This window comes from Epinephelus lanceolatus, chromosome 10 (genome assembly GCF_041903045.1).
Source record: "Epinephelus lanceolatus isolate andai-2023 chromosome 10, ASM4190304v1, whole genome shotgun sequence".
Taxonomy (NCBI): domain Eukaryota; kingdom Metazoa; phylum Chordata; class Actinopteri; order Perciformes; family Serranidae; genus Epinephelus; species Epinephelus lanceolatus.
In genome coordinates this window covers 33656365-33679794 of record NC_135743.1, presented here as the reverse complement: position 1 = coordinate 33679794, position 23430 = coordinate 33656365, and the positions used below count along the sequence as shown (strand labels likewise).

General features: G+C 40.6%; 1 non-coding gene across 1 annotated transcript; it reads right to left on the bottom strand.

Annotated features, from left to right (window-relative positions):
• Positions 1-697: 697 nt before the first annotated feature.
• On the bottom strand, positions 698-769 carry trnap-cgg (transfer RNA proline (anticodon CGG)). The gene has a single exon. It is a non-coding gene; the product is annotated as a tRNA-Pro (tRNA).
• Between the last annotated feature and the right edge of the window lie 22661 nt (positions 770-23430).

The window sequence follows — 23430 nt, the reverse complement described above, 5'->3', positions numbered from 1 at the left end:
TCGACTTTTGTTTCTACATTTTTTGTATGGTTATGATTAGGTATTCACACCACTTGGTTAAAGAAAGATCCTGCTTTAATATGGGAAAGATGCAGAGTGATTTGTGGCACAAGTGTGATAGGCATTTAACCAAAACCACAAACTTTCCTCAACCTTAATTTTGTTGTCTAAACTGAACCACACATGGAACCTTTCATGATACAAAAAGGTCGCACTTCTGTCTTTGAAAAAAGAAAAAAAAACATTGCCTTGTGAACATAATCCACACAGTAATTATGTGAACTCTTAGAAGGCGCTGGTTTGAACAAGACTTTGTGTCAGTTTACTGTGATCAAGCTGATCTTGGATAACACGCCCTTCTAACAAAGCAGAGTCACAACAACACACCAAGGGCTGGACACAACCAACCCAGATAGTACACAGTGGCCTACATACTGTGTTGACAGTGTGTTTGATTACAGTGGGTTCACATCCTCTGGCCACCCTGGAAATCTGTGCCATATCCCAGCACAAATCTCAACAAAGACAAATAACTCGCATTGATGAAATACAAATTTGCTGCTCCATCCTGATGATCTTACGTCCCTGATGACTGGGGATAATTCACCTGGTGGAAATACTTGCCCAGTGAGTAGGACAATGCTGTTTTGTACTTTCCAAATTAGTAAGAAAGGCATAGAACACATTTTATCACTGTGGGCTCGTCCGGGATTTGAACCCGGGACCTCTCACACCCGAAGCGAGAATCATACCCCTAGACCAACGAGCCATGTGAGGTCATATCAAAGGCTTTTTCATGTTGAGGAAATGTTGCTTGATTTAGTCTTGTGGAAGAAGTCGGATGAAATAGGTAAAAATCATTTTGTGTGCTTTTCCTGCAGCGAAAAGAAACCATGTCTGCAATAGAGGCCTTTTCCATGGAGGACATTACCAAATGTTGCAGAAAAGTAAGCACAGGCTGTATTCTACTTAGATGCTTAAGTTTCTGCGTCATGTGAATGCTGTCTCACGATCTCATTGTCATGACTTACTGAGACACTGATAACTGCTGTGGAAAGTGCAAAGTTGTGTACTTGCTAAGCACAGGATATTCTGCCCTTGTACAGGATTTGACACAAAGACCTCTCACAACCTAAGCGAGAATACCTCTAGATTGAGGAGCCCCGTAAGAACTGCCACGCACTTTCCCCTCCTCAAAATGCTGCTCTAGTTAATAGACTAAAAGACCACCAGAGAAAATAAGTGTCACATTTTTACTTTTTCATGTAAGGCATTCTGACTTGTCACAGTAGGGAAAGCAGAGGTGTAAGTGATGAATTTAGTAATGGTTGAATGCCATTTAGCTGCTTCAGTTTCAGGGCCCTGTGTCAGCATAGGATTTGTCTAAGTAAAGTGCATTCACCTTCCAAAGACAGTTTGACTGTGTATTTGTAGCTCTGTATGTCATTGTTTGTTTTTTCTGTTAGTGGATGTAAATGTACCTGTGATTAATTCCTGAATGAGTTTCCCTCAAACAAAAGCCACTGAAAACACAGCAACAGAGTGGTACACCCACATTTGGTACCTAAAAAATCTGCTGCAAAAACGATGACAGGTTGCTAAAAAATACGCTGGAAACACAGCGACAGGCTGCTTCAAAACACCTGTAGCTGACGCTTATAACACTGCTATATAAGTTGCCATGACAACACCGGAAGTCAGCATGTGCAGTAGATATGTTGATATCCGATTTCTTTTTATATATATATATATATATATATATATATATATATATATATATATATATATATATATACACTGCTCAAAAAAATAAAGGGAACACTAAAATAACACATCCCAGATCTGAATGAATGAAAAATTCTCATTAAATACTTTGTTCTTTACATAGTTGAATGTGCTGACAACAAAATCACACAAAAATTATCAATGGAAATCAAATTTATGTGGAAAAGTGAAAAAAAAGTGGAAAAACACACTATAGGCTGATCCAACTTTGATGTAATGTCCTTAAAACAAGTCAAAATGAGGCTCAGTAGTGTGTGTGGCCTCCACGTGCCTGTATGACCTCCCTACAACGCCTGGGCATGCTCCTGATGAGGTGGCGGATGGTCTCCTCGCGTTGGTGGATGGAACGAGACATGATGTCCCAGATGTGCTCAATTGGATTCAGGTCTGGGGAACGGGCGGGCCAGTCCATAGCATCAGTGCCTTCGTCTTGCAGGAACTGCTGACACACTCCAGCCCCATGAGGTCTAGCATTGTCTTGCATTAGGAGGAACCCAGGGCCAACCGCACCAGCATATGGTCTCACAATGGGTCTGAGGATCTCATCTCGGTACCTAATGGCAGTCAGGCTACCTCTGGCGAGCACATGGAGGGCTGTGCGGCCCCCCAAAGAAATGCCACCCCACACCATTACTGACCCACTGCCAAACCGGTCATGCTGGAGGATGTTGCAGGCAGCAGAACTCTCCGCGGTGTCTCCAGACTCTGTCACGTCTGTCACATGTGCTCAGTGTGAACCTGCTTTCATCTGTGAAGAGCACAGGGCGCCAGTGGCGAATTTGCCAATCTTGGTGTTCTCTGGCAAATGCCAAACATCCTGCACGGTGTTGGGCTGTAAGCACAACCCCCACCTGTGGATGTCGGGCCCTCATACCACCCTCATGGAGTCTGTTTCTGACCGTTTGAGCAGACACATGCACATTTGTGGCCTGCTAGAGGTCATTTTGCAGGGCTCTGGCAGTGCTCCTCCTGTTCCTCCTTGCACAAAGGCGGAGGTAGCGGTCCTGCTGCTGGGTTGTTGCCCTCCTACGGCCTCCTCCACGTCTCCTGATGTACTGGCCTGTCTCCTGGTAGCGCCTCCATGCTCTGGACACTACGCTGACAGACACAGCAAACCTTCTTGCCACAGCTCGCACTGATGTGCCATCCTGGATGAGCTGCACTACCTGAGCCACTTGTGTGGGTTGTAGACTCCGTCTCATGCTACCACTAGAGTGAAAGCACCGCCAGCATTCAAAAGTGACCAAAACATCAGCCAGAAAGCATAGGAACTGAGAAGTGGTCTGTGGTCACCACCTGCAGAACCACTCCTTTATTGGGGGTGTCTTGCTAATTGCCTATAATTTCCACCTGTTGTCTATTCCATTTGCACAACAGCATGTGAAATTGATTGTCAATCAGTGTTGCTTCTTAAGTGGACAGTTTGATTTCACAGAAGTGTGACTGACTTGGAGTTACATTGTGTTGTTTAAGTGTTCCCTTTATTTTTTTGAGCAGTGTATATATATATATATATGTTTATATGCATTTATAAACCCTTGGCGTGTAATTCATAATTCTGCTGCCAAACCTTGTTAAAATGTTTCTGTTAAAAATGTTTATGAGAAATACTCCATGAGTCACAAGAACCGGAAGTGGTGAGCAGGGATTAGGAAGAGAGAGAGATGAGAGATGATGACAACACGGCAGATTATTATGCTCTTAAATTTTGTCTACTGCTGGTTCACAAGGCGTACACGGTAAAAGTTATTTTGGCTAACTTTGCTGAACATTTGTGTTTACGAAATAAGTGACTGAGATTAATGTTATGAGGTTATTGAAACGCTTTACTTGTTTCCAGTTTTCACAGTGTACCATGTCTCCGAAGAGAAATAAATGTGACTGTGGACATCAGTACGAAGCGTGGATTTTTCATGACCAGAGTAGATACAACACCTACATTTGGTGCCTAAAAATCCACTGCAAAGACGATGACAAGTCGCTAAAAAGCTGCTGGAAACACAGCAATTCACCAAATAACAACCAGTTTTGTCGTTTGTTGGTCTTGAACAGCGGTCTACAGTAGTCTGCAGCTTGGCAGATGTCTCATCCAGGTTTTATGCCATACACTATGCCCTCCACCTCCAGATGACAAAGGCAGTTCATGTATTACATCACTTTAGAAACGTTTATATGATACATATGACAGGTGCAAATGTAATGTATTCGTGGTTTGCAGAAATGCACAATGCCAACATTTTCTTCTGGCCCCTGCGCTGCTGAAAATGACCTTTTCATTTCACCTTAATCATTTCTATTGCTTCAGAGATCCATTCTTTCTGAGCTGGTGAATGTAAAGCAATTTGGTTTCTCATGATTATCATCTTTGTGATCATACATATCAAGAGAAAGATCATTAAATCTCCCAGTATACATGACCATGGTGTGAGTGGAATGGCGAAATGACTGTGGATCATCATCGCACAGGTGTGAATGATGAAATTAATAATGACTGAAGGCCATTTAGGTGCTTCAGTTTCAGGGTGTGGTGTTGACATAGCATTTGTCTAATTAAAGCGGATTCACCTTTCAAAGGCAGTTTGTCTAGCCTGATGGCATCTATGAGTTTGTAGTTTTTTATTTCAGTTTGTTTTTCCCCATTAGTGGGTGGAAATGTACCTGTGATTATTTCCTGAATGAGTCTCCCTCTGACATTAGCTGAAAGGAGGTTAGAGCTTATTGCTTTTTAACTATATGAAAAATGACATTTAATTACAGAAGGAACCCCGACAGCCTTTATCATCAGTGCATTTTCCAAATTCCCTCTTCCTCCTCCTCCTCCTCGTCTCAGAGCTTAGTATCTGAGTTCCTCATCCATGCACAAATAACAATAAAGTATATTTGCTTTTAGCTGTTATCCTCCCTAGCCTCCATCTACAACAAGACCGTCTCATTCTAAAATTATGAAACCACCCTTCACTCTGTGAGGTTGCCACAGTAACTACTGAGTGGATGGCATTACCATGAATGGACCATCACCGGCTGTTGTACAGTACAACACATTGTATACTCCCTAAAAAGGGGTCACTGAGTATCCTTCATTAGTATCCCTGAAAAGGTTAATGCACTACCTTGCTATTTCTCCTTCCCAGGCTCCTGCTTTTTGGAGCACACTGTTTATCTTCATTTTGTGACCTATTATCCATGAGATTTGAAGAGGAGGTTTTAATGCCACAAACGGTTGTCAATGGCTCATTTCATTTCCTGCCACCGCTTCCATTTTCCTATACGTTATATTAAGTATGGCATGTTTTTCCTTTATGTTTGCTTCTGTCTATACACAGGAACATTTCTACATTTCTTTTTTATAATTTCCTCTGAATATGAACTGTATGATGAGAGGCAGAAAACCAGGCAACCATGCAGACAATGTTAATAGAAATTTCAGGGTAGGGAGGCTACCTCAGTTCAAGAACACATCATTATTGCTCTGCGGTATTGTTCTTTTACCCTAATGGACCTGCTTTTAACATTTTCCCTTAAGTGCAGCATTTAAAACAATGTGAAAAGAAATTACAAACCAAACAGCAAAAGGCAAGTTAGAACCAGTTAAAGAGGCTACACAATGAAGTCATGACATCAGCTTTCCATTTTCTCAGGACAAAAAGGTCTTTAAAATCTAAAGCAATATCAAGTGACACTTTCCACTGCGCTTTATGGATGCTGTATATTTTGAAAGCTTTAACTATTTGTATTGGATGAACAGTGCCCTCCTCTTCTTAAGACAGAGTGAAGTCATGCATTCAGTCATTAGCATAATGGCAGCTGCAGTGGATATCTGCAGGAGGACTGAGATCCAGTAATGGTGAAAACAAACATTTTGAGACAAATGAGAAAAGGCAGAGTTTTATGTGGTTATAAATCTATATCAGTGCTTAAACTTCCTTCCTTTTCTTCTCTTTACTTTTCCAGTTCAGAGTCAGAAAAGGGGCTGATTGTCCTGACAGTAACCCCAACAAAATGGGATTGGAGAAACAATATCGGCTTTTCTTTCTTTTGGATAAGACATTTATTGGTCATCACTCCCTACTTTGCTCTCCAGTCTGGCTGCTCTCTGTCTCAAAGCATTGCCTCAACATGGCTGTGTCTCATCTTTTTTTTTTTGTCTGTTTGTTTTTTATACGTGCGTGGAGGCATCATGTTTTTGGGTTGCCCCCCGGCCCATCCGCTCATCCGTTCGTCAGTTCATCCCATTGTTATAAACGCAATATTTCAAGAACGCCTTGTGGGAATTTTCTCAAATTTGGCACAAATATCTACTTGGACTTAACGATGAACTGATTACATTTCAATAGCCATAGATCAAAGGTCAAGGTCCCTATGTCCCATTATTGTGAACGCGATATCTCAGGAATGCCTTGAGGGATTTTTTTGTTTTTAAATCTGGCACAAACATCCACTTTGACTCAAGGATGAACTGATTACAGTTTAAAGGTCAAAGGTCAAGGTCACTTTGATCTAGCATCCATCTCATTCTCATGAATGTGAAATCTCAAGAACACTTTGAGGGTATCTCTTTAAATTTGGTACAAACATCCACTTTGAGTCAAAGACAAACTGATTAAAATTTGTATAGTCAAAGGTCAAGGTCACTGTGACCTCATCCATCGCATTCTCCGTCACAAGACAATATCTCAAGAAAACCTTGAGGGAATTTTCTCAAATTTGGCACTGACGTCCACTTTAACTCAAGAGTGAACTGGTTAGAACTTGGTGTTAAAAGGTCAAGGCCATCATGACCTCATATGACATGTTTTTGGCCGTAAATCAAGAATTTATATGCTCATAATGACAAAATTTCACACAAATGTATAATAGAATAATATGATGAAGTGATTACATTTTATATCCAAAAGGTCAAAGGTTAACTCCACTGTGACATCATAATGCTCTGCATAAATGCTCTTCTGGCTGTTATTCAAGGTCATAACTCAGGGGCAGAAAGGGAGACATTTGGTCAGATAATAAATTGGTGACATTAATCTTGGGTTTTCACCTTGAAACAGTGATGATTGTATAGATCTTCTTTATCTTCTTTGCTGCAGGGAGGCGGGACCCGTGTGTGTATGTGTGTGTTTGTGTGCAGACATGCAAAGCACATGGGACTAGATAAGATGCAGCCACTGGTGAAGTAGGCAGACTGGTAGCCCAGTGTGAGGCTTTCTGTTAGATCAAACAACTCTATGGCGTCCATCTCTAATTGTCACAACAAAATAATAAAACTCAACCATCAGTGTTTTGACCTGTAGTTAACAGAGTGTATGTAACATGATGTATGTACTCAACACATATATTTGGATTGTACAAGATGAGAAACTAATCAAATGAACAAGATACTATGCAACATACAACGGTTTGTGTGATATCTTACAAAAAAACACATGCAATGATCATATGATATCTAACAAATTAGTGCTCCACAAATGATGTTACGTACTCAATGTAAAGTTAGGCAGGTTTGGTTTAGGCAAGTGAAGTTACTTTGGTTAGACTTAGGAAAATAAACATGGTTGGGCATCTTTAGGTTTACGCAAGTGAAGTCACGTAGGTTGGGTTTAGTAAAAGTAACAAGTTATTTTGGTTTCAAACGGTTCCAAACTGCAGTTACCTGGGGGAGAGTCCAGTGTTGTTTGGCCTATCCATCACCCCAACCCATCCCCTCATGCAGAGTTTTGATCTTTATAATACTTCCTTCCTTACTCCTGTTAGCGCATTGTTCACATGATTGCAACCTCCTCTATTATGTGGGTTATACATGAATTACTGGCTCATGATTACGTGGGCTAAAATTGTGGGTGCACTACTTTTTTTATGCACAGTGCATGAGAACAGCCTGTTCTATGTCAAAAAACAAAATTAAAGTTTTCACTATCAAAATGTTAAAAAAGCAACATAAATGAGTTTCCAGTTGTGGGATTTCCTACCAAGGTAGATCTCTGAAGAGCATGCTGGGAGCAGTCCAGTAGGCAGTAATGATGGCAATAAATTTTCTGCCCCACATAATTTACAGATGGAAGAAATAACTCTGTTACTGGTTCCCCTTCGGCCATAATACCTTTACCTTTGTCCCAAGGATTCTTCCTTTTCTTCAACTAAGCTTTTTGTAGGAATCACCAGCTGTGGCTGTGGAGAACACACAAGCTAGAAAGAGACATTGGTGCTCTCAAAGAGGAAAGCAGAAACTTCTAGTCTTGTAAGCTTAAAAGGTTAATAGAACCTTATCATTTGCCTCTTTGGTGACTCAATTCAAACTAGGTAACACAATAAAATGGCACTAGAAAATGAACAATCATTGAGCTGATGTTGAAACAAGATTAAGATTATACAGTCATACTCAAAGCAAAAATGCTAACGTCAGCATACTGACATGGTCAGAATAACAAGACCAACTGATGCTGAAGCCATTTACATTGTTTACTATGTTCACAGTAGTAGCGGAGCATGTTAACATGCTAACATTTGCTTATTTGCACTAAATACAAAGTATAGCTAAGAATGATGGTAATGTTATTCGTTTTGCAAGTAATTAGTCATAAACCAAAGTATTAGTCAGCTTGAAATTAAGGCCCAATCCCAATTCCTATCTTAACCCTCAATCTTAACCCTCGGTCTCAAAAATCCGCGCTCCTGCGAAGTGCTAGTGCTGTCCTGATTCTCAGAGTGTTGAGTTGAGGGCCAAGAATAAGGGCTGTATGGCCCTCACTTTTAAGATTTTCCAGGACCACCCTTGACAGTAAGTGCTATCCCAGAATCCTTTGCATATGATCCGCTGAGCTCAGCCGAAACCAGCCGGGTACAGACGATTCAGTCAATGCAAGATGGCGGCGACAAGCGTAAGGAAGCAGAGTTATCAATGTGAGTATTTCCCTCGTTAATAGTTGTTTTAAAATTATGATAACCATTGCATTATCTTAGTTTAACGTCATTTTATGGACTATAGACCTCTTTGTAGCGTAACACACATATTTTTGGTCGCGGGTGACGGCTTGCCTGCCCCGCCGCATGTAACCCCGGTTCTCTGATAACCCAGTATGCTGTCATTCAGTTACAAAAGTCATTTTTCTCAGTGATAATGTAGTTGTTAAGTTGTTTTAATATACGCGAAATGTTTGTAAGATGACCGGATGGTGTCATCTCCTGTAGCCGTAGAGTCTGCAGCTGGTAACGTTACAGCTGCAGGTTAACGTTAGTGATCGTATTATCTGGTGACTTTCCACTGAATAAGTTACGTCGGTTGTTGTGGCACAGGTTATTTGGTTGAATATCAACTTATAACCCAAAGAGTGAAACGTTAACGTGGATGAAAGTCACCAGATAACACTTGTGTGACTGTGTAAACAGCCTCACCAGTTCTGCTGGATGTTGACTACAGTATTCATTGTGATAATACTTGCAATACTACATGTAACTTAACTAATAACTTAACGAATATCTGACAGGTAGCCCTAAAAAATAAAAGAAATGTTGTTATCTCTGTTCCATTTCAGGGCCACCAGACAAAACACAAGCCCTGATTCATTTCAGGGCCCCCAATGAAGACAAGTTTACAAAAAGCAAGCAGGCTCCAAAAAAACTATGGGAGTGAGTCATTTGTAACTTGTGAACTGTTCATATTCATAACATAATTCTCGTAACTCATCACAACGGCAACTGTTCCCCTAATGATCAAGCATTCTGTTTCAATATGAAGTCAGCACAGCTGCAGACGGCATTGTCGAAGATTGTTGTTTGGTAACTGTACATTTGTTTTGGAGCTGCCCCTATACTGTCACTTTTTGGGAAGATTTTGTCGAGGATATTCGTTGCAACATGTATGTTCTATTTTCACTACTGTACAAAGATGTGCTGTTTGGATTTTATGATGTCAGCATTTCAAAACAAAAACAATTCTATATCATTAATCTATCTATTATCTTAGCAAAATTCCATATTCATAAGAGAAAGTTTTGTAACAGAAAACCCTTGTTCAAAATTTTTATGAATGAAATGCAGCAATACTTAGAAACCATTCAGCACTCCACAAACTCCAAAGCTATAAAGACTCTGAAAATATGTAAACAATTTAATTGTTTGAGTTGCTGAAATTTTTTATTTATTTATTTGTTTATTTTATTTCTTTTTCTTTTCTCTTAACCCTGGCATATTTGTTCTGTTCATGTCTGTCACTGCTTGTTTTGTACAAGAATTGAAATAAAGTGTTGGAAAAAAAACTCATCACGTCTTTTTATCAACGACTACTGATAACATATATTTGTTCTTCTTTGAACTGACAGACTGGATGGAGTTTTGGCATATTGCTGCCCCCAACAGTCTTAAGACGTATTTGCCTTTGAGGGATGTCCCATTTTAAAGTCACAAGATAGCCCTTAACACTTGGTTTTGAGGGCTAGTGAGATTGAGGGTTGATCTTGAGAATTAAGATTGAGGGTTAAGATAGGAATTGGGATCGGGCCTAAGACTCTGGGTTTTGAACCCCGGACTTCTCGCACCCTAAGCGAGAATCATAACCCTAGATCAACAAGCCACACAATGAGTGGTGTGCTTAGGAAACACAATCAATTGAGCAACTTCTGTGTCAATGACAAAATGTGGAAAATGTCACATCAAATAAGTGACAACCACATCATAAGCTTTTTGTGCAGCAACATTAAACCAGTGGTCTGCAGCAGACCTTTGTAATGGAAGACATTTTGACATGTCACAGTAGGCAGAGCACAGGTGTAAATGACAAAATCAATAATGGCTGAATTTCATCCAGCTAATTCAGTTTCAGGGTCATGGTATTGAGCATGCTGGCTCACTGTCACACAATCATAACTTGTCTGCTTTGGAAAAGGCCTATTGATCAATGCCCTGTTTTATGTTTGCTAAACGTTAGATTCATATGTTCTAAAGAGGGCACCACCAAATGCAGTCCGGACTCATATTGCGTGGCAGATTTATCTGGGCCTGTGACCAATTTCTGATAAATTAATGAGAATAAATAATCTAATCTGAGTGTTGTTTCCTGCCTTGGCTAATCCAGCTGGACTGATAGCTATTTGTTTTCTAAGTGTTTGTGTAGTAATGCACATTTTTGTGTGTTGTGGGTGTGAGAGGTGATCAAAGGGATGACAATCACGGAGGTATTACAGATCTTACAGTGGAGGTTGTTACAATGCTGGATGATCGACAGAAACCTGCATAAATATCCCGAGGCAGTGTTCAGAATCTGAGAATTTTCCTAACAACTACTGTCATGTAGTTGTAATGAAATGTGGCAGTAATAGTCACCAACTCTAAAAAGCTCTTACGAGATTGGCAGACACATTATTATCCACTGAATGGAAATTAGAAAAGTAGAAATGTAAATTAATTAGATTGACCTTCTGTGGCTCGCAGTTCAGACAGTTAACAGGGTTATCATTTCTCTTTTGCACCCATAATTAACCACTCATTTTCCATGTGAGGATCTGCCACCAGCACCCCCAACCCACCCAGTGACCCACTTGGTCTCCTCGGATGTGTATTTTAAGGGTTTATACTTGTAAATGACATGTGCAATGGAATACAAAATAACTTCAGGCAGGTAGAAACAACCCTTTTATTTCAGTGTCACAAAATGAGCAACTATCTTTGTCTTTTTTATAGATTAAGTTTTGGTGTCTAGTAGTCCCTCTGGACACAATCCACTTTGCTCGTATTTGTGTTTCTCTTCCAGTGCTCAAAGGTACTGTGTGTGTGTGTTAATGTGTGACAGACTGAGAGAATACATTTAGTAAAAAGTACAAATTAGGTTTAACAAATGAATACATTTGTGTCTCAATAATGAATGAAATGCTTATTTTCCTTAAATAATTCAGGTAGATATGGCCTTGGTGAACTGATTGAAGAATAGCCTTTGGCATGCCATTTAAATGTGTGCTGTGTGGGTAATCTACTGTCTTTGTGCAGGAGGACGAGACTGTGCATACATTGACTGTGTGTGATAATCCATCCACGCATGCATCAAAGTCTCCAGGCAGCTTTTCTCTCCTTTAAGTAAATAAACACTCAAAAAGGCAAATCAAATTCCAACGCTTTAGGGGTCACTTTCATTTCCTGTCTGCCATCACATATATTTGGAATGCAGCAAAATGGGTAGTGGAAGGTCAGCTTCAGGAAATATCAATCGCACCAGCTGCACAAATTACTGCTACAAAGGAGGATTAGGGCCATGTTAAAGGAACAAAAATATCTTAGATTTCGAGAATAAAGTCGTAATATTATGAGAATTAAATCGAAAATCTACGAGAAAAAAGTCTACATATTACAAGATTAAAAGATTAAGACCAGAATGTTGGGTAGAACGGTGAAAAAAGCAACAAAGTGTGTGGAAACAGTGTTGGAGTGAAAGTAATATATGTTTCAGCAGTACCAAAGTAATATAATTCATTACCAACAAGATTTCAGGTGATATTATTACATTTACAATGTCACGTACCACCTGGAAACTGTTTATTGTTTTCATTTTTCATTCATCCACACTGATCCACACTGCTGCACTTCCATCAGTGCGCCTCCAGAAAAAAATATCCTCTGGTTGTTGTGTCATATGCAGACTACATTATAGAAGGATTCCGCATCTGGGTGATGCTGCACTGTGCATTATTATGATCAATGTGTTTTCATTCATATACCTACAATGCATCCCATTCTGCTTTGTGTTCTAAGGCTGGCTGAAAGCAGCAGGGATAAGGAGCTGGCCCCTGGTGTGTCCCGTTGATCAACACATCATATGTATGTTAATATGTTGGATGTTTTTCCATTCACATCCCCTACAATATAAGAACAATACTGGCAAACAGTCCTGTTCTTATGCATAACTCTCTCTGGTGCTGCTGAAGCTGACGTGGGTCTTCCAGCTCTGGTGTATTAACGGCCAGTTTCCACCAGATGCGTGTTGGTTGCGTCTGCGCTCCGGCATGGCAGCGGAGCCGATAGGATTCCATTCTAGTCAATGTGTGTGTTTCCACTGGCTGCGGTTGTGCTGCGCTCCGGCTCCGTCTCAGCTCCGGCACTGCGGAGCCCTCCGCAACAGATACGCAGGACTTCTATTTTTGCCGGACGCCGGAGCACAACGCAGCAATTCAGCACAGAGCAGATCGTGCGAGGCAGGAAGTCGTGCACAGAAACACAATAAAACATCCGGTTAATTTTCAAAATAAAATACACAGTGTTCACGGCGGATCATATTTCCCTGCACTACACCTTAAAAACTACATAATGGGCAGAGGCAGGCCTGAAGTCAACAGGTCACAGGTTTTCAGACGTCATTTCACCCCGTGAATACCATGGACGAGGAGATATTAATCATGGCAGTGCACCGAGATGTCTTCCGGCGGAGCTGCACCGCACCGCACAGCAAACGCAGCCGGTGGGTATTGACGGACGGCGGAGCACGCAGCGGATAACCAGCGCTGCCGTTCCGCAAGACACGCATCCAGTGGAAATCCGGCATAATATGCACTCGTCACAGTGACTGACGCCGTACACCACTCCATTTGCTGTGCTAACCTGAGCATTTGTCTGCTGTGTCTTATATGATAGGCCAAATTATTGATCCCTATCTCATAATTGATCAGACTTTGATCCTCTGTCTGCCTGTTCCTGTGTCCAGAGCCATTGGTTTCTAGGTACTGTTGAAGCTTAAATTACTACCCCCACACTGTTTGCGCACACTTTGTCTCTTTTTATACCACGTGACCTAAATTTCTGGTCTTAATCTGCGACTTTTTTTCTCCTAAAATTACAAATTTAATCTTGTAATATTTCAACTTTATTCTCATAGATTTACGACTTTATTCTCGAAATCTAAGATTCTTTTTTTTCTTGAACATGGCCCTAATCCTCCTTAATAGATTACATTGAGCAATACTGACTAACTTGTAGCCATGTGGTACATGAAACACAAAAGTGCCACAATACATCAAAGCATTCACTTACCTGTGGAACTCGTGTGCTTGGATAGTCTTTCAGTGTTCTTAAATGTAGCTTTTAAACCTCAGGCTATATAAGCCCAAGAAGTGTCTCTAAAGTTTTTTGATCATTTTAAACAGCAGAGAAACGATCACAATGGAATCTTGGCGATACCATTAACTGACTGTTTTGAAAAATGATTACATTGTTGTCCTGGGGTAATGGGTACAGTGAACAAAGACCTGAAATTCTTCCAACTATGATGTAATAATTAAATGTACCCAGAGGTGGTTTGGGCCACTAGTGGCCCTATGGAGCAATGTTTTAATCAGTCGACCCTAATTTGGTTTGTACTTAGATGCACACAAGCAAGCCTGCAACACGAAACACATTATCAGTGATGACACAACAGACTGCAAGGTAGTAAATGTGGATGTAAACAATGTAGGATTTAAAATAATTTTAAAAATGGCAAATGTTTTATGAGGAGGGAAGTGCATTCAACTGTTAGACCTCAAGGATAAACGCAATTTGTTTTGTTTTGTTTACAAGAAAACTCCACAGGGCACCTTTAATTTCAGGATAATGGGTCTAAAAAAAGGATGTGTACACAAACATTGGTTGCTCTGGCTTCTGTGTGTGTGTGTTCCAGCACCATACTGTGTGTTCAAATAACAATGGGATGGCATTTAAAGCTGGGTGGTTGTTATAAAACTCTATCAGATGTGCACTTTAACAATAAATACAGTGATGATTTTGCATTGAACTGGGTGACAGAGAGACAGGAGCCTTCATTACATCAAAGTTAACTAAACAGCTGAAATTTAGTTTAGTTCACACCGACTGCAAAACAAATTTTTGTATTGCATTAGGCCTACTCGCATGGTAAACATGGCAGCTCCATTCTCTGAACCAGCAACACCACTGTATTATTTTTTTCATTGTGCCACAGCAATGCATGACTGCTTCACTTCTTCCGTACTAGCCACAATTAAAGACCAACCTAAATTCTTCAGAGCATTTTGCCAAGAAGCAACTCAACAAAATAAAAGGTAGTCCTATGGCTTCACTCACTATTATTCTCTGAGCCCTCTCCTTTTTTGAGTTGTCTCTGTGAAGTGTTCAGGGATAGAATTCCGGTGCACACAGACGGCCACAATGTTTGTCCTCCATCTTGGTAACGCCAGGAGAATCTCGACTACATCTCAATGCTAATAGGCCTTTGCAACACAGCGTCACGCGAATTTCATGCTCAAGTTGAACATTTTTTAACTTTAACTGGCTCGAATCCACGTCTATTCACGTCTTTGCATCGATTTTGCATGTAAACTTGTCACACAAGACGCTCACATCATGTTCAGTTTGAACACACCATAATACAGACCTGATATGTTTGCCTGAACATTGTTTGTTGTTTGACAGTGTGCATACATGTATGTGCATGCATGTTCTCAACCAGGTGTCCTGAGACTCTTCAGTTTCTCTTGTTGCCTCCATCCCAGCTGATTGACACTTCTCCAAGTGGCCATCTGCTCCTTGTTTATTCAGACTGAATCACAGCTGCCATAAGGGGCTGTAAATCAGGTAAATTGTTAAAGAGAGCAGTCTGTGTTGAGGCCCGAGGCCCATCTGTGTTGTGGTGACATGGATTCCTCTCACAGAGGGGCTGATATCAGGCTGTGTACATGTGTGTTTGTATGCATGCATGAAGCAATCCCACTTGGTACTGCGCACAATAATTTCCATTCCCCTTATGATAAAATGAATGCCTCTCCTCGAGGTGTCATCATACCGATCTCTGCTTCTTGCAAATTCATTTGGAAAAACTGACAACAAAGCTGCGGCACATCAATTTATGTTCCTAACTGAATGTGAGCAGCTGGCTACCTGCACATTAAAAACATGAGTCCCTTACTTGATAGTGTCATCTTATGTTAGGCTGTAAGCATATTGATGGGGACTAGAATCCTCACAGCACATTATGAGGTATTATGGAGTTGATTGACTGATGAATATATGCATTAAGAAACAATGGGGTGTGCTGTTTATGAAACAGCACCTATGGCTGTCATAAAGATAAACTCCTACATAATGTGCACTCACTTACCTATTTCTTTTTTTTTTTTTATCTTAAGGCATTCTGTTATTCTGTTGTGTTGTAGATGGAAAAGGTTTTGGCACTCTAGTGTTGCTTATTCATCACTGCCACTTTTAAACTCCAGGAGTGGAATGAGATGAAATCTAATAGGTTAAAGCTGCTGTGCAGATTAGAGGCTCAGGTTTAAAAACGTATCAGTGTGACATTCTTCGTGGGTTTCCAGTCTTGTGTCTGCCCGATCCAAATAGGTTTTCCATTTGTCTGTCAGTGTCTAATGCCTTTTGTGAAGAGGGAATTAAAGTATATCTCTGTTAATTCTCCAAGATAACATACCAACATAAGTATCCACAACCGTCACTGCAGCAGTGATGTAGATCTTAGACCTCTACCAGGCAGTTCAACCCAGCTACGCACACAAGTTTTTGCAGCCTTATATGCCACTCAGCACACAGGCTGAGGGATCAATCCCCCCTCCTACTGAGTTCAGAAACACGTCCACTACAACTTCACTCACAAACTAACATTTTCAAAAGCCACCCGGTGGGATCTGGCGGTTGTTGCATGTGTCACACGGATTGGGATGTAACCGGCTTGTTTATGCTGAGAGGAGGATGGAGCCTGACACGGCCAGCTGCTTTTCGCCACTTGAGCAGATCCACCCCCGTTCGCCTCTCTTGTTACTCATTTCCCTCTGCTGCTGATAACACACTCTCTTGATCCTCCTCTGCTGCTCTCATTCTGCATCCACAGCCTTTTCCAGCCTTGATTTCTCGAAAAAAAAAAGAAAAGAAAAAAGCCGTTGACAGAGAATAAATGTCAGTAGCCTCACGCTGATGCTGAATTGCGCTCGTGTGTATGCGTGAGGGCCTTTTAGCAGGTGCCTGTACCAGTTCTTGAACTGCTCTCAACTCGCATCGCAATCACAATGCCATACTTTCCATACAGGAGTGTCAGTTGCCAGCCTGTATCAAATTCAAGAAGCAGATGCTGTTTGGATTAGTCCTCCACACATCTGCTTGTGTTTACTTGTTCCAATGCCCTGAACTTTAGTGGCTGCACTCAAATCCCACTGGATTTTGAGATGGCTTGAAAATACAATAAATTATATCTTTCACATTGATTTTTGTGCAGATTAACCAAATAAGATAAAACATATTAATTATTGAGGTTTAAAGGTGCTGATAGGCAGATTTTGTAACAGACAGAGCCAGGCTAGCCATGTCCCCTTGTTTCTACACATTATAAGTTAAGCAAACAGTAGTAGTAGTAGTGGCAGTAGCTTCATACAGAGGGCTCCAGGGATGATGTTTTTTGTAGGCCTATATAAAAGGCCTTGGATTTTGGATTATTGCAGAAAATAAGCTCCATGGCAAACAAACGTTCATAATACTTGCACTTTTGTTCAGCAAGATAATCTTCACAAATGAACACTACTATTATGGTTAGAACAATATGTGAAAGTCTCTTAAGCTTGTGTTAACCACAGACCTTATTTCAGGCATCTAACCAAAAACCCATTCAAAAAACATAGTGACTTTGAGACAAGGGAACCATGAGTATAATTTCCAAGGTTTAAGACTCATTCCTGGGGCACACTACTGAATGAAAAGTGGTGTCGATCACCCTGTCTAATTTGAGGCCAGCAGTTTTCCCAAGTGGGTGCCTCAAAAGCCTCGTTTCCACCAAACACTTTAGGTATGGTACCTTTGGAATCGAAAGTAACCCTTCAGACATGGTAACTAGACCCCTAGCGTTTCCACTGCAAACTGTACCTTTAAATGTGGGCGGGGTTGTTGTCACTCACTGCTGCGTCCAGCACGCAATATTTTTTTTCGTAGGATGGTAGGGGAAGGTACCACCTTTTTCGCCTCTGATTGGCTAGAAGGGCTCTCCTCCGATTGGTTATTTGCTATATGCTGTCGGCTAGTCTGTTTTGATCGTCTTTACCACCAACAGAAGTAAACGAAGTCAATCCAACAGTGTGATAAGTGCGTGCCATCAGATTTATATTAATGGAAAGCACAATGCCGAATTTAAGGTTGACACCTAAAGTATATATGTCCACATCTTAACATATGTTCTCATAGGCACGAAAAGTATCCAATGGACGAGGAAACGGTAAACTAAGCAATTTCTCAAGGCACTTTGGCAGCATGCTCTGGAGGACAGACTGGAAAGTCAGTCAGAAATATTGACTGTCAGGCCAAGCAATGTAAAGATTTGTTGATGAGAAAAAAAGCTGATAAATCTCACCGTTGACCAAAGTGGGCTAATTTTACCCCTGAACAAAACCAAACACTTAATGTCTGAACAAAATGTAATTTAATGATGTACCATCCTTCCTTTTATTCATTGTTTAGTTCAAGTTTAATATTTATATCCCATCCATGGCCCACTAGAAATTAAGTTTACACACAACTAATCTCAAACAGCAAATGAGCTTTTGAGGGAAATGTGATGCCAAGCAAATTATGTTTTCTATTATAATGGAATTGCTGCAAATGAACATACCCGGAAAGCAAAATGTTCACTGACAATATATTTCATTTGTCTTCCGCCAAAATAGGCAATACATATCCAGTTCTACTGACAGCATTATCTTTGTATTATTACCTTTTTTATTAACATTTAACCGAATCTTTCTCTTTTCTCTTTATTGCTTTTTTCCCTAAACCTAAGACAGGAGTCTGGATGCAAACCCTGGGTTGTGATGTCATAGCTCTGCACTGATGTCCACCCCGACCACCTCCCTGCGAGTCCAGCACAGTACATAAATGTCTTGTTTCATTAACTCAAAGAAACATCTCGGAAGCCAGGCAGCAGTTATGTTGTCATCACAATGAAATTATGAATTCAATTTAGTAATATACAAATTTCTAGAAGACAGAGTTGGATAATGCACACTGGCCAGTATTATTTAACATGGCATTGATGTTAGGGCAAATATGTTACAAATTTCACAAAAGTAGCATTAGTTTTACTGGTCGCTAAAATAGATTCTTGTCAGTGATATTAATGGTGTCTTTTTTGGCTGAAAAAATGCATTTGTATGGATTTTGTTTGCAGAACCACTGCTCCAGGCAAGAAAGTGTATTTCCCAAAATGTCAAACTATTCTTTAAATGAGCTGTTGTGCCACAACATCCTTTCAGATATTACCTGCTAAATAACAAACACAGGAACCACCTTTCATGAACAACATACTATAAATTTGCTGGCATTCAACTACTGTTTTACATGTCCCTGAGGTTTATCCATTAGTACATACACAAAGATATGTTGTTGCTATTATCACTTAGCTCCTTATTTTTTTAATCCTCATGAAAGCCATCAGAAAAGTAATAAGGTCAGTGGGCACATTTCTATCAACACTACTGCCTTAACCGTGACAGCTCAGGGCTGATGAGGGAGCGTCAAGAGGCTGATCAGAGCTGCAGCACCCCCCATGCGTGGCCTGCCCTCCATTAACATTTCATTCTGTCATGCACTATTGTGATAAGCCCACATCTTCTCAAGCCTGGGTGAAAGAGGCTGACAGCTCATTTCCAGTAAAAATGGCAAACGACTGTTAATGTGTACACATTAGTGAAATGGGGAGAGTAAACAGGTGAACTATGTGTAGCTGTGTGTGTGCTACCTGTCATGTGAAATGTAAATGTCAAATTTCTTTTGAAAACCTTTACGTAATGGATGCTTCATACAGTAATGATAGATAGCAGTGAAAGGCTTTTGAAACTTCAATCACATACTGGGCTGTATGCTTTGGAGTACCCCACACATGTTGGTTGAAGTAAGTTATATCTATGGCTGTTCACATATCGATCAAAGTCTTTCAATCTCCTCCAAGCTCTGGAGATGTGAACACTTGACCATTGTCTGCTGTCTGCATGGCAACCAGCAGAGATCTATATTTTTTCTGTTGCAGCCAGCAAGACACCAAGCTCACCGGGGTTCTGTAGAGGCTGACATTTCTCCTGTCACGCCATCTAGTTCAGCCCAAACTGACATACACGCACGCACACGCACGCGCGCGCACACACACACACTTTCAGTCACACCCAGTGCTGAAATTTACCACCATAGTCCACAGCTGGAGAGTCTCGATTGGCACTGTGTTACATCTTTATAGGGGACTGAGTAAGTGCTGCTCTGGATGTGAAGGTATTTCCTGCTGCTTTCCATGTTCACTCTTTGTCTTAAACTTCACACACTTCACTGGGCTGCTATCTGGTTTCCTTTTCTTTTTTGGGGTGGCTTTTGCCTTTATTTAACAGGACAGACGTAAGCGTGAAAGGGGGCGAGAGAGGGGATGACAAGCAGCAAAGGGCTGCAGGCTGGAATTGAACCCACAGCCACTGCAGCTGAGGTACTGGGCGCCCCTCTGGTTTTCTTTTCTTTTATTTTTTTTAGATTTATAGGTTTTATCTTTTTAGCCAAAAGCACAATGTCACAAAGCAGTAAAAGTGTTAACTTCTCTGTTCCATTGTAAAAGCCTGGTCACATTAGCATGTAAAATGGCTCAATTTTGAGACAAAACTAACTCATTTCAATAAAATTGCAGTAATCAGTGGATTCACATGCAAATTTTTTAAGTTCTATTTTGTTTAACTTCGACATGCCATTGAAAACTAGCAAGCCATTTACATAGCACTGACCTTTGGGGTTACAGAGGATCCAAAATGGAAGATGCTATTGTAGCCTGTTAGCTCTCTTACACTATCCACTTGAATATTCCTGCTCGGTGCTAAAGCTGAAATGTTTATCAGGCAGCTGCAAGTACAGGCAATCCCCTGCAATGTGTCTCCCATCTGTGATGATAAAATATTTTTTGTTTGGTGCATGTGCTCTCTTTGTTGGTAGCCTGGCACTGATGCATAGGAATTTTCATTGCAAAAAGGCTCTGCAAGACAGATGGCCAAAAATTTCTGCCACAGCTGGCCAACAGCCAGATTGTTGATTGTTTGACCAGTAAAATCCCACTAAAATTATGCGTCAAATGACAACTTTGATCCAAAATCTGTTTGGAGTTAAAATCTGCTAAAAGCATACAGTGTCTGCCACCTTTTATCAACCTCCTCTATCTAAATACAAACTTAACAAAAGCAAAATGGTTTGCAGACAGTTATTATGAGACAGGAGCCAATGGTGCTAATACCTCTTTTGAATTAACTGTGTATACCTGATGTCACATAAGTGACCAAGCTAATGAGCTCACTAAATGAGTTAGTATGGTCATTAGGAGAGTTTTTTCCCTATTGGATAAGTCTTAAATAACTATCAGTGTTCCAAATGTCGTTTCCTACGTTTGAAGCCTCTATTGAAGTTTTTGAATAAAGCTTTGAATGTCTGTCATCATATTTAATTATGTCATCCAACTTAATCACCAAAAAAAAAAAAAAAAATGGTGGCAGGCACTGTATGTTTCCATAAACCGAACATTAGATTACTAGGTACGTCATTATGTAGTGTATGCATTACAAAATGGACGTTTTAACAATGTTGGGGTAAATGCATGGTTAGATTTAGACACAAAAACACTTGGTTATGATAACAAAAAGATCATGTTTTGGCTTAAAATACCTGCTTTTCATGGCACTATCCCAGCAGGAAATACAGTGTTGTCTTGGTAAAAAAACATCCAATTTTCATGGCACTATCCTTGCTGCAAAGATTCTCTAAAAAAACAACCATGTTTGGTGGCCAAAAACACTACTGGAAAACCAGTAACCACTCACTAAAAAACCAACCAGTTTTCTCTCTTCTTGGTCTTGAATGATGGTTTGCAGTGGTCTACAGCTTGGCAGGCGTCCCTCCTAGGCTCCTTGGTATCACACCATCCCCTCCACCTCCAGATGACAGCTCATATACGTTACTTTAGAGATGTTTAAATGATGTGTATATCATGTAAAAATGTAACATATTCATGATTTCTAAAAACTTATTCTAACATCATTTTCTTCTGGCGACTGGGCTGCATCATCACCAATGGCGGTTTTGGGGGGGGGGGGGGGGGGGGGTCCAGCAGGAGCCAGTGCCCCTGTAACTCTGAGTCGGAGGGGCAACGCAGAACGCGGAACTATCGTCTCAACAGGTTGCCGGTCAGACCACTTAAAGTTGCGAACCCACCAGATCATGCGGAACACACCACACAAGGAGGAAAAGGGCGGGAGTTTTCTAGCAGTAATTTGTGTCTGTTTGTGTGTAATTAATTTGAGTCTTACCTTTTGTTTTTTTTTCGTATTGCATATTTTGTATTGTTTTGCGTATCTGTTTGTGAGTGAGAGAGTTTTAAGAGAATATTTTGTCTGCACATGATTTAAAATAATAAAATAGCCCTCCAGAGGCAGATCAGTACGTTAGTCATTTTTCTGATGATTACTGAAATGTTTAACCACTAATCCTTAGCCGTATTTTAAGTGTAACCCTTCACCAAAACATACCACTAGTGTTTTTATCAGTTAAAACAGAACATTTATCACACATAAAAAGCACAAAGATGTTGAAATCTAGGCATATTCTGCCATCATAACTTGGCTCTCAGAATTCACCAGATTGATGCCTTTAAATCAAATACAGTACAGGCCAAAAGTTTGGACACACCTTCTCATTCAATGCGTTTTCTTCATTTTCATGACTATTTACATTGTAGATTCTCACTGAAGGCATCAAAACTATGAATAAACACATGTGGAGTTATGTACTTAACAAAAAAAGGTGAAATAACTGAAAACATGTTTTATATTCTAGTTTCTTCAAAATAGCCACCCTTTGCTCTGATTACTGCTTTGCACACTCTTGGCATTCTCTCCATGAGCTTCAAGAGGTAGTCACCTGAAATGGTTTCCACTTCACAGGTGTGCCTTATCAGGGTTAATTAGTGGAATTTCTTGCTTTATCAATGGGGTTGGGACCATCAGTTGTGTTGTGCAGAAGTCAGGTTAATACACAGCCGACAGCCCTATTGGACAACTGTTAAAATTCATATTATGGCAAGAACCAATCAGCTAACTAAAGAAAAACCAGTGGCCATCATTACTTTAAGAAATGAAGGTCAGTCAGTCCGGAAAATTGCAAAAACTTTAAATGTGTCCCCAAGTGGAGTCGCAAAAACCATCAAGCGCTACAACCAAACTGGCACACATGAGGACCGACCCAGGAAAGGAAAACCAAGAGTCACCTCTGCTTCTGAGGATAAGTTCATCCGAGTCACCAGCCTCAGAAATGGCAAGTTAACAGCAGCTCAGATCAGAGACCAGATGAATGCCACACAGAGTTCTAGCAGCAGACCCATCTCTAGAACAACTGTTAAGAGGAGACTGCGCCAATCAGGCCTTCATGGTCAAATAGCTGCTAGGAAACCACTGCTAAGGAGAGGCAACAAGCAGAAGAGATTTGTTTGGGCCAAGAAACACAAGGAATGGACATTAGACCAGTGGAAATCTGTGCTTTGGTCTGATGAGTCCAAATTTGAGATCTTTGGTTCCAACCGCCGTGTCTTTGTGAGACGCAGAAAAGGTGAACGGATGGATTCCACATGCCTGGTTCCCACTGTGAAGCATGGAGGAGGAGGTG